General features: G+C 39.4%; 1 long non-coding RNA gene across 1 annotated transcript; it reads right to left on the bottom strand.

The window, feature by feature from the left end:
- Positions 1–788: 788 nt before the first annotated feature.
- LOC129468617 (uncharacterized) lies at positions 789–8,440 on the bottom strand. Its single transcript, XR_008652726.1, has 3 exons — positions 8,322–8,440; positions 7,358–7,395; positions 789–918 (listed from the first exon to the last, which is right to left on the bottom strand). It is a non-coding gene; the product is annotated as an uncharacterized lncRNA (long non-coding RNA).
- Between the last annotated feature and the right edge of the window lie 1,206 nt (positions 8,441–9,646).

Here is a 9,646-nt window from a genome sequence, read left to right as displayed (position 1 = left end):
TGATGTAAACAATATCCCTACTTATAGTTTTTAAGTCACATGTTGTTATCTGACTGGTTCTCCAGCTAATACCAATAGTTTTAAAACTATATCTCTAATTTATTCATCACATGTGCCAGTTATTACCATAATCCCAGAGACTCAGCGTATCAGCTGTAAATGGTAAGGATGGTCTTACAAAGTGATGATTTAAACTTTTCATAGCTTGAGGAGTTATTTCTCAAACCTCCACCCTATTCCTGGGATATGGCCTTCTTCTGCCTGTGATACCTTTGTGCCAAATCACATTACTTCCATGGGCACATTTTTCAAAAACCAGAGAGAAGTTCGCAGATTCTGGTCTTCTTTTTCACCTTATTTCTTCCAAAACTATTGGCTCAAGATCTCTTCTCTGATTGTAGTTCTCAGGAGAAAATTTTCATCTTCCTTTACTAAATTCAACCCTTAGTTTTTTGTTTTGTTTTGTTTTTCCTTTTCAAAATAATGAAAACATCTACAAACATTTTCAAGTCACCATTTGTACCATTTGTGCATATGATAAAAATCCCCAGGTTTTTAAAAGTTATATAAAAATAAACTCAAGTACACTAAAATTTGTTAATTTGGGGTTTTATTGATTGGCTAGGGATTATTTTAGACGTGGATGATGAATACAGGCACACCAAAATTCCAAGGACTGCTACTAGTAATATAGTTCATATTTTTGAAAAAGCTGAATTTTCTATACATTTAAATGCCTTCTTTCTCTTCATGTATTCCCTCCATGACACTAATAAATAAAGCATTAAAATGAAAAATGCCTTTTATTTAGATTACCATTCAAATTTATATCTGGTTCTGTCTTCCGTTCACATTTTTCTGCAAAACTTCTCATGAAACTTTCTTAGCCAGAATCTCACAGCAGTTTTAGCAACTTTTCTAAAAAACAAAACAAATAAATAGACAAACAATAAAACTTCACAAATTTTAATGGGGCCATACAAACTCTAAAAGTTGAAAAGACATTTACACTATCTAGTCTATTACCTAGTTTTTAAAATCCACCAGAGGTTATATGATTTGCTCTAAGTCACATTGCTGGCTAAATTAGAAACACGGCTAGGATTCTGGCGTTCTGACCATGAATCCAGGGCTGCTTCCGACTGAATTTGCAGTTCTGGCTTTGAGTCCAAAAATACTAAGTGATATTCTGGAAATATACCAGATCTGCAGAAATGTGCGTGACTTCAATGAAAATATTTGTTCAGGCTGTGCAGGGTGGCACACGACTGTAATCCCAGCACTTAAGGAGGCAGAAGCAGGAGGATACCTTGAGCCCAGGAGTTAGAGAACAGCCTGGGCAACATAGCAAGACCCCAGTCTCCACACAAAGGAAAGCAAAAACAAAACAATAAAATATTTGTTCAGAAGTCAAGGAGCAAGATATTGGTGAACTCCTTTCCTTTGGAATTAACATATTAAGTATCTTGTATATTTTCACCCAGCATTGGTATGTCATGATTCATCTGCTGCTAAATAAGTTAGATTTGTGCTAAGATGCACATAGTGACGCTTAAAGAAAAAATGAAAATGACATCAGGTCTTTCCAGGCAAGGAAGGTCCATTTCCTCCATGAATGGCGCTTTGAGCCTCTTGATACGTTCATCTCTCTCATTGCTTTAGCTACAAAAGGTCTGTTATTGGAGGATTGTCCCAACAAGTGTAAGGCACTGTTTAATGAAGGAGAACAGGAACAACTTGATCACATTCCTCTGCCACTAACACTTTGCTCTGGTTATTTCTCTGTGGAATTTTTCCCCAAGAAATCCTTTGGCTGAGTGTGGAGGAATAGAGCGGAAGGACTTGGGGCTGGTGAGGCAGAGGAGCACCACCTCTGCAGGTTTCGCCCACACTATGAAGAAGCTGTGCAGCCAGGGGTGAGGGTGTCCTGGCTTCCACGCCCACCACCATATTCCCCTGTCCCTTGCAACCCGGTCTTCCTGCTGTGGCTACTAAAGTCTGTTGCCTCCCTGCTCATCACCGCTCCTCACACACTTGAGGTTTTGGAAGTTGTCATGCTGGATATTGTTAAGTTGGTGATCCTTCCAAGACCAGCTGCTGCTCTACCATTTATAAAAGGCCAAGAAGCCTCCATCTCCCTTTGTCCAGCACATTCTGATTGTGGTCAATCCCAACAGAAACACATGTAGTGAAATGAAGTCCGGGTATGTGGGTCTTTTCCTACGCTGCAAAATGGATTCATTGTTTTGCGCAATTTGAGCCTGACCAGGACAGCGGGACTTAGAAGCCCCGGGACTGAAAATAAACTCCACAGTCTTTCAGATTCACAGGGGTCAGGAAAGGAGGAGACCTAGAAGAATCTCATGTTCCAAAGACAAACTCTCCTGCTACCAAATACCCACATTCTCGGAAGCCGAGAATATTTGGACGTCTCCCAGTGCCAGACTTGCTTGCATTTCACATCTGGGCGTGGTGTTGCCCTAGAGCCAAGATAAACTCATGGTGGGGAAGTCCAGGGACGCCGAAGTGTTCAAGAAATGGCTTTTCTCATTCAGGAATTCTTCCCCTGTCAAATCCCGGGAATTATCTCGGGGGTCAGGCAGAAATTTAAGTTCCATCATCACGACACGACTGCCTTCACGACCACCGCTGTCATAACCGGTCATCAGAATGACTTGCCCAGGGCCACAGAGCTGAGACATTCCTGGCCAGGACAACCACGCAGGCCCCTGACTCTGGAAACTGTGCTCCCTCCTCTTCACATCATAAATTAAAGGGACATTCGTTATTTGTAGATGATCCAAGGGCGGATCTACAGGAAGAGAGTTGAGAAAATATGCATTCGGCCAAATTTTATAACTATAAATTGATTAAATAATATAATAAAAATTTAAGTATATATTCAGAAATAAACATGAGAAAGAGAAACAGAGAGGATAGAAATGATGAAGACAGAGACAAGGTAGTGTGACTCCAGGAGACCAGGGAAGGTCACAGATCTCAAAACATGACCTCTCAAACTGCTGACTGCAGGCTGTAATTCAACTATTCATTCAGCAAGAATTTATCAAGTCCTTAAGATTAAAGTGATAAACATGATTCAGTTCCAGCCCTGGAGAAGTTCAGCGTTTGGAAGGAGCAGAGACCAATATTAAGTATCGTGGATGCCTAGAGGAGAAAGAGATCTCTTCTATTTCGGGCATAGACATTGGTGAAAATCCTAACTTTGTCAGTAAAATGTAGCATTTTTAAATGTTACCAATCATTCATATCTACATATGGCAATGAAGGACAAAGACTGGATGAAGTGTAGCAGGAGAAACTATTATAATAGAGCCTTCAAGGAGGAATAAAGCTTGGGATATGGGAAAAGATAACCTGAGCATAGGAGAGAAAGTGCTGGTTCTCAAAGCAAATTTTATTCATTTGTGTGAAGGTCTGACAGGGACTATGAAGATGAGTCATAAAGACAAGGGCGATTCACCAAGTTTTCAAAGACAAGTTTGAAACACATCTCAAGTTTTATAGAAAAATGCTACTCTAGTGCAATAATGGAGTCAATAGGTCCCTGGTTCAGCACGGCAGGTCTAAGAGCATACTTAATGTATTCATTAGGTAAACATTTATTGAATAGATCTGCTGTATCAAGAACATGGCCAGCATGAATGTAAAAGGATGAACAAGACATAATAACTGTACTTACGAGGCCCAATGTGTGGTGGCCAAGCCAATAGTGTAGGGGCTAAAACTAACCTTTGTTCAATCTAGGACTCCAGGACCAGATGCCCATCATGGAAAGCAGTTGTGTTTGCCTTTCCACAGTGAAATGTGGTCATACCTACAGGACACGGTTCATGCCCCCTAAAGTGGTGATAGATGAAGACTAAGGTTTCTCCCTCTCCATGTTAATGCATCTTCCTGTTACGCATCTATCATTGTCAGCATCGATTGAATTTTTTCTGAACTTGCCATGTATCCATCAATACTTCTGAGCATTGCCTGCCGCTGTCTACTCTTCTTTCACTATTATGTTTCATTATTATGCCCCACATCCTACTGCCTAAAATACCCTGAGACCTGCTTTCTCTATTTACTGCAACAATGTCACTGCCACTGCCCAAGTCCAGGCCCTAGTCATATGGCTCACACATTATCAGCAACAGCTTTCTGCCTTGGCCCCTCCCTCTGAGTCCCACATCGCCAAATACATCCGAGAAACTGTTGCATAGATGACCTTTCTAAACAACATAGCTAATCATATTTCAGCCCTGATGTAAATTCACCAGAGGCCTCCTCTTCTCCTGTCTCATCTCATACATCCTAGCTTGAGTGTCCCATGCATACTCTCCATCCTAGCGCATGGCTTTGTGGACAGACTCTATTCTGGTCTCATCACCTCCATGCACCATTCTCTCCAGTTTTGCTTCACTATTTGCTCTATTTGCTGTTTCTTACTCATTGGCCTTTATACAGGCCACTTACACAACTAGAATGCCCTTTCTTCTCCTTCATCCAGCAGCTGACACCTACTACTACATCAAATCTAAGAACAGCTCACCTCTTTCATAAGTTTTTCTCCCACTGGCTAATTTAAATGATTACAGGCTTACATGATATCCAAGTGGATACGGTTATTATAAGTTTTTCTCACTGCTTCGTATTTACTACTTTATTTCTCTGGCTTACCACTAAATAGTCAAAAAGTAGTTGGTAGAGGGAATAAAGGGTAAACGAATGAGAATCTTGTCATCTCTCCTCCCTTATTTTGCTTTAATTTATTTTCAAATTGGAGAAGGAAAAAAAATGATTCCTTGAAAACAAACCAAAAAATGCCCTTAAAAATGAGCAGAGAAATTCTACCCCTCAAATCCCACCCTACTCTAGAAAGCTGAGAAAATGTAAGTGTTCATTGTTTGGAGGAATACACTCTTCCTTTTCCTGTCTCCAGTGGCTCCTTTTCCTGAAGAAGGTCAATGGACCGCATGGGGCCATTCAAAGCCAGCCAAGGTCACAGGGATGGGGTTTGTTGGCTTCATCTCAGAGGGTCTCTGGTTGAGTTGAATAAAGTTGCAACTTTATACACTTGGCTCATGCAAAGCCTTTTTAAAATAAGACTCTTCCATCTGAATTTCAAAACTTGTGCATATAGGACTTCACCATTCCCTAAAGACTCTTATTTCTAGCGGAGCTACAACATCACTTGTGCTCACAGGATGCATAAAACAAATTATCTTTCTGGTCCACACCCTGAATTTCACAGAATTAGACATTTTTCCTGTCTCTTAGGAAGATGCAAAATGTATTACATCCAGTTCTCAGAAATACATCCAGTTAAGCAAGTCATTTTCTACTTTGTATCATTCTAATTCCTACTGGTACTTCTTGAAGCTTCCAATGAGGCAGATTTTCATAATAACTTTAATAAAATCTTACTATCTCATATTTTGCTCATGTTACTGAGCCATGATAAACTGCAATGTAACTGAGTGAAATGGAGAGTCAGTTGAGGTGGGCATGGTAGGGAGGCATTGATGTGCTTTCTGCACTCTCTTGTTCAGTTATCCTGCAGGGGAATTCTCCAATCACAGCATATTCAGCTTAAATAACAAAAAATGGAAAACTTTACCTAGAAAGGGTGAATGAATCATCTTGTACAATAATTTTGCTTTATAAATGAAAAAAACAAAACAGAGAAAGTCATTTGTCTGTGACTACGGTTGCTGGCAGAGCTAGATGCAGGATCTTGACTATGAGTATTAATATCACTAATTTGAGAGGTCCAGGAAGATCCTAACATCCTGAAAAAAAAAGTTCTAGGAGATATGCATTCATAGTAAGGATTTTGGCTTCATCAATTTCAAAAAGCTCATGACAGTAAAAAATGTTGAGAGTTATATTCAAAGATCCTTTAAGCTCAAGGAGTCTCTTATTCTACAAAACATTCTTTGGACCTGTGTTGTCTCTAGTATAAGTTCAGAAGAAGCAGAAGAATAAAACTTTCCTTTTTTTACCCAAACAGAAGTCTTATTTAAATTGAATTTCTTTCTTCCTTAGAACTTATAGATAAGCTTTTGCACAGCAAATAGTTCAAGGAACTTTAATATGTTTTTCAATAGATTCACAAGTAGGTTTTTATTTCTACCTTCCTTTAAGATGGTCAAATCTTTGTGACCATCAAATTTTACCATATTAGGAAATTTTTGTCTAATAGTAACTCTATTAAGTGCATTTCCCAGAAGGCCACAAAATTCCTAATATGCCAGTCCAGATAGACTCATAGCATTATAAAGCAGAGAGGACCTCAATCCCCATCTAGTGAAAGTCTCCCTCTACTGTTAGAAATAACAAGGACTTCCAAAGGGGAGTGACTTGGAGGAGGGTATATTGCAGCTGGTGGCCAAGAAGCCCAGGACTCAAAAAAAAAAAAAAAAATGCAGGGAGGTTATATGAGTTTTGGAACTCATGATGTTCATGCTTCTTGGTACTCCTTCAACACTGGTAAAACATATAGTAGGCATTAGGTGAGGTTCAGGCATGGAGCATGATATCATGGATGAAGAGATGAACAAAGAACTGTTCCTCTCCTTGGACTCATAAATGAATGAGAGAAAATAGACAGGCTTCTTCTAGAATATCTGTTGACATATAAAGTGTTTCAATTTTCAATATGTGTCTCTACAATGACCCAGATGTTCAGAATAACTTTTACTAAACCCTGCTAACTCAGATTCAGTTTGCCCCCAGAGACCATGATAAAGATGAAGATGATTGTTGAGTATAAATTATTGGTAACAAGAAACAGCATTTTTATGCAATGAAGTCACCTAACATCTCCCTTTTTTATTTTTATAGGTCAAAAGTGCTTTCATCCAGTGGAAATAATGACTTCATATTGCAGAAAAAAGGAAAGATGACATTTGGTTTGCTTTATTAAAGACTTAGTCTATTAATTATAAATGAACCTTTGTACACGGTCACTGAGAGGGAAAGTGTAGTGTGACTTTTGTATCCAAGAAAGCATGAAAACATCAACATGACCATTGGCCCTCTGAGACAGAGGTCTCAAATCTGTAGTCTGGTTAACCCTCTTCCTTTAATGTTGCTTTAATATCTTCTCTTTATTTAACTATTACTTACAAAGCCTCTTGCACACCAGGTAGTCTGCCAGAGGCTAGAAAGTCAGAGATGAATAAAACTTGATGCGTATCTTAAACGTGCACAGAGAAGGCTGGAACCAGTGGTGAATCTTTGCACAATGAAGAGGGAAGTGATCCTACCTGGGAGTATGCTGGGGAAGTTCTGTGCATGAATGTGGGAGGGATTCTGTAAGAATCACCACCTGCTCACCAAATCTTACCACATCCTGTAGCTCAGGTGAATTCTCCAAATGTATACCTGGATGATATTGAGGAAAATTATAAAAGAATGATGGAAAACAATTATATATGCAATTTTGTGCTACTCAGATACCCTTTTACATTAGACTCTGAAGGAAATTAACCAGGGGCATTTTGCAGAGCCTCTGATTTGACATAAAATGTTGTATCCACTAGCACTGCCCCTCATGCCCCAATTGTGAAAATTTATCTCATGTTGCAGAAGATGGGAGAGCAGTGTCTGATGGCAGCATGCTATAGGAAGTCATGCAGGCTGGTATGGTTATAACCAGAAGCCAGGTCACACACAGCTAGGTGGTGAATACTTATCAAAACAGAGGCAACCATGGCTTGACACTAACGAGCCTCTGAGTGGAAGAAGAGTAATCATTGCAATCTTACAAAGTTCAGAGGTCAGCACACAGTGATCTTGATTTCAGCTAGAGCTATACATCATTCAACCAGCCACTGATCATGCCACATTTTATCAATGATAAGAGCAAAGAAGTCCTGCCCATCATAAAAGACAAGGCCCTATCTCAAGATTTTAAAATCTGGTTTGGATACCAGTCTACGGGAAAACTAGTATCTCCCAAACATCCTTACCCCTTCCTTGAAATCTCTCTTGTTCCTATTCTGATTCTTGTTTCTTTCTTCCTTTCTATTCTAATGATTTTTCCTAACTTTACACCCAGGAATAATTATTATATTAATAGTTTCTATTATAATAAAAGCTAACATTTTTCTAAATGCTTACTTTGCGCCAGACTCTGTCTGAAAAGCTTCGAGTATATTGGTCCGTTTAATCCCCATAATAAATTTAGAAACTATTTTAACCAATCATATATTTTACTTCCAATATGAATCATTTGGAAGTAAAATGACTTGCCTAAAGTCACACAGGGAGTAAGCAGGGGAGCTGGCCTTCAGATCCTGCAACCTCACCTTACAGCTTGATCTCAAAAGCACTGCTGTCCTCTCTGCTCACTGCCTTGTCCTCACAGCCCAATTTCGTCACACGTGTGTTACAGCTGACTCCAATAGGAAATCCAGCTTCTCTTTGGCCCATACGACGTTTAAAACACCTCTTAAAGGTTTTGCCTTTTGTGTGACCTCTGCCATTTTTGATGGTCCCAGGAATGGCCAGTATGACTCTCCACTCTGCTTGGCTCAAGGTTGACTTTTTGTGGCTCAAGGTTGACTTTTCATGACTCAAGATTGAATCAACAATAACGTCTTTGTGAACTGTCCATAATAAAAATTAGGAGGGTCTTTAGGAAGATGTGGCTTTTATTAGGTTTAAGAATGACAAAATATTAAAATCAGACCTAAATTACTGTCCACGTTATAATTTAAATTTTGGGATATATGGTAGGGGCTCCACCATCTAATCTAAACTATTTCTTTCCAATGGAAAGAGGAAATTTTTGCAATCCCAAATGGCTAACTTCATAATACTACAGAGAGCCTTATGCCTTCTTTTTATGGATAGACGTACAGTAGTGACAACAATGCTGAAAGACTTAGGTCCATCTGAGTTTCAAACACACGGCCAACTGAAATGGGAGAAAACATTTTCTGGGTCCACCTACCCCAGGAAGGGGGCTCATGAACGTGAGGAATATTTCAGAGAAAATTGGCTAATCAACAAAGCAACTAAATAGTAGGTGGCCAGGCTCTCAGGCAACAAACCAAATCCCTAGAAAGAATCATTCACACTTAATGCTAGAGAGGTCATCAAGTCCAACCTTCCAAAATTGCACCCTCTTACTCAGTATGATAATTTCCTCCTAGATCTTAGGAATCTTCTTCTCTAGCTTCACCTTGATAAACAATCGCAGTGAAGTGTTTACTAACACCAATGCCCATCTGCTCTCTTTCTGTCTTTAGTTGTTGAAGTATTTATCCATCAATAACTACATATAATAGGTGATATGTAGATGAGATCTGACTCTATAAGGATTCCATCTGCTTGTGGTAATGGGTACATCACACCTCCCTGTATTTTCTGAAAGAGAGGCATTCACTTTGTCAAACAGTCCTTCCTACCATGTTATGTCTAAAAGGATCTCACCAGTGCTGCTATGCTGTCATCTTTAACTTCATAAGCTCTTATGTTATGCATCTTCTACCAGTTTGTAAGGCCTCTGGAGACAAAGAGCAGACCCTCTGTTTCTTTCTATTACCTACAGTGTCCCAGCAAAAAGTTTGCCTCCACAGATTTGTCTTAAAACCAACACAGTAGAGTAAGAAGTTACCTGCCTCAAGAT

Source organism: Symphalangus syndactylus, chromosome 18 (assembly GCF_028878055.3).
Source record: "Symphalangus syndactylus isolate Jambi chromosome 18, NHGRI_mSymSyn1-v2.1_pri, whole genome shotgun sequence".
Classification (NCBI taxonomy): domain Eukaryota; kingdom Metazoa; phylum Chordata; class Mammalia; order Primates; family Hylobatidae; genus Symphalangus; species Symphalangus syndactylus.
Note: the sequence above shows the minus strand (reverse complement) of the source record. Positions and strands in the feature narration are given on the sequence as shown.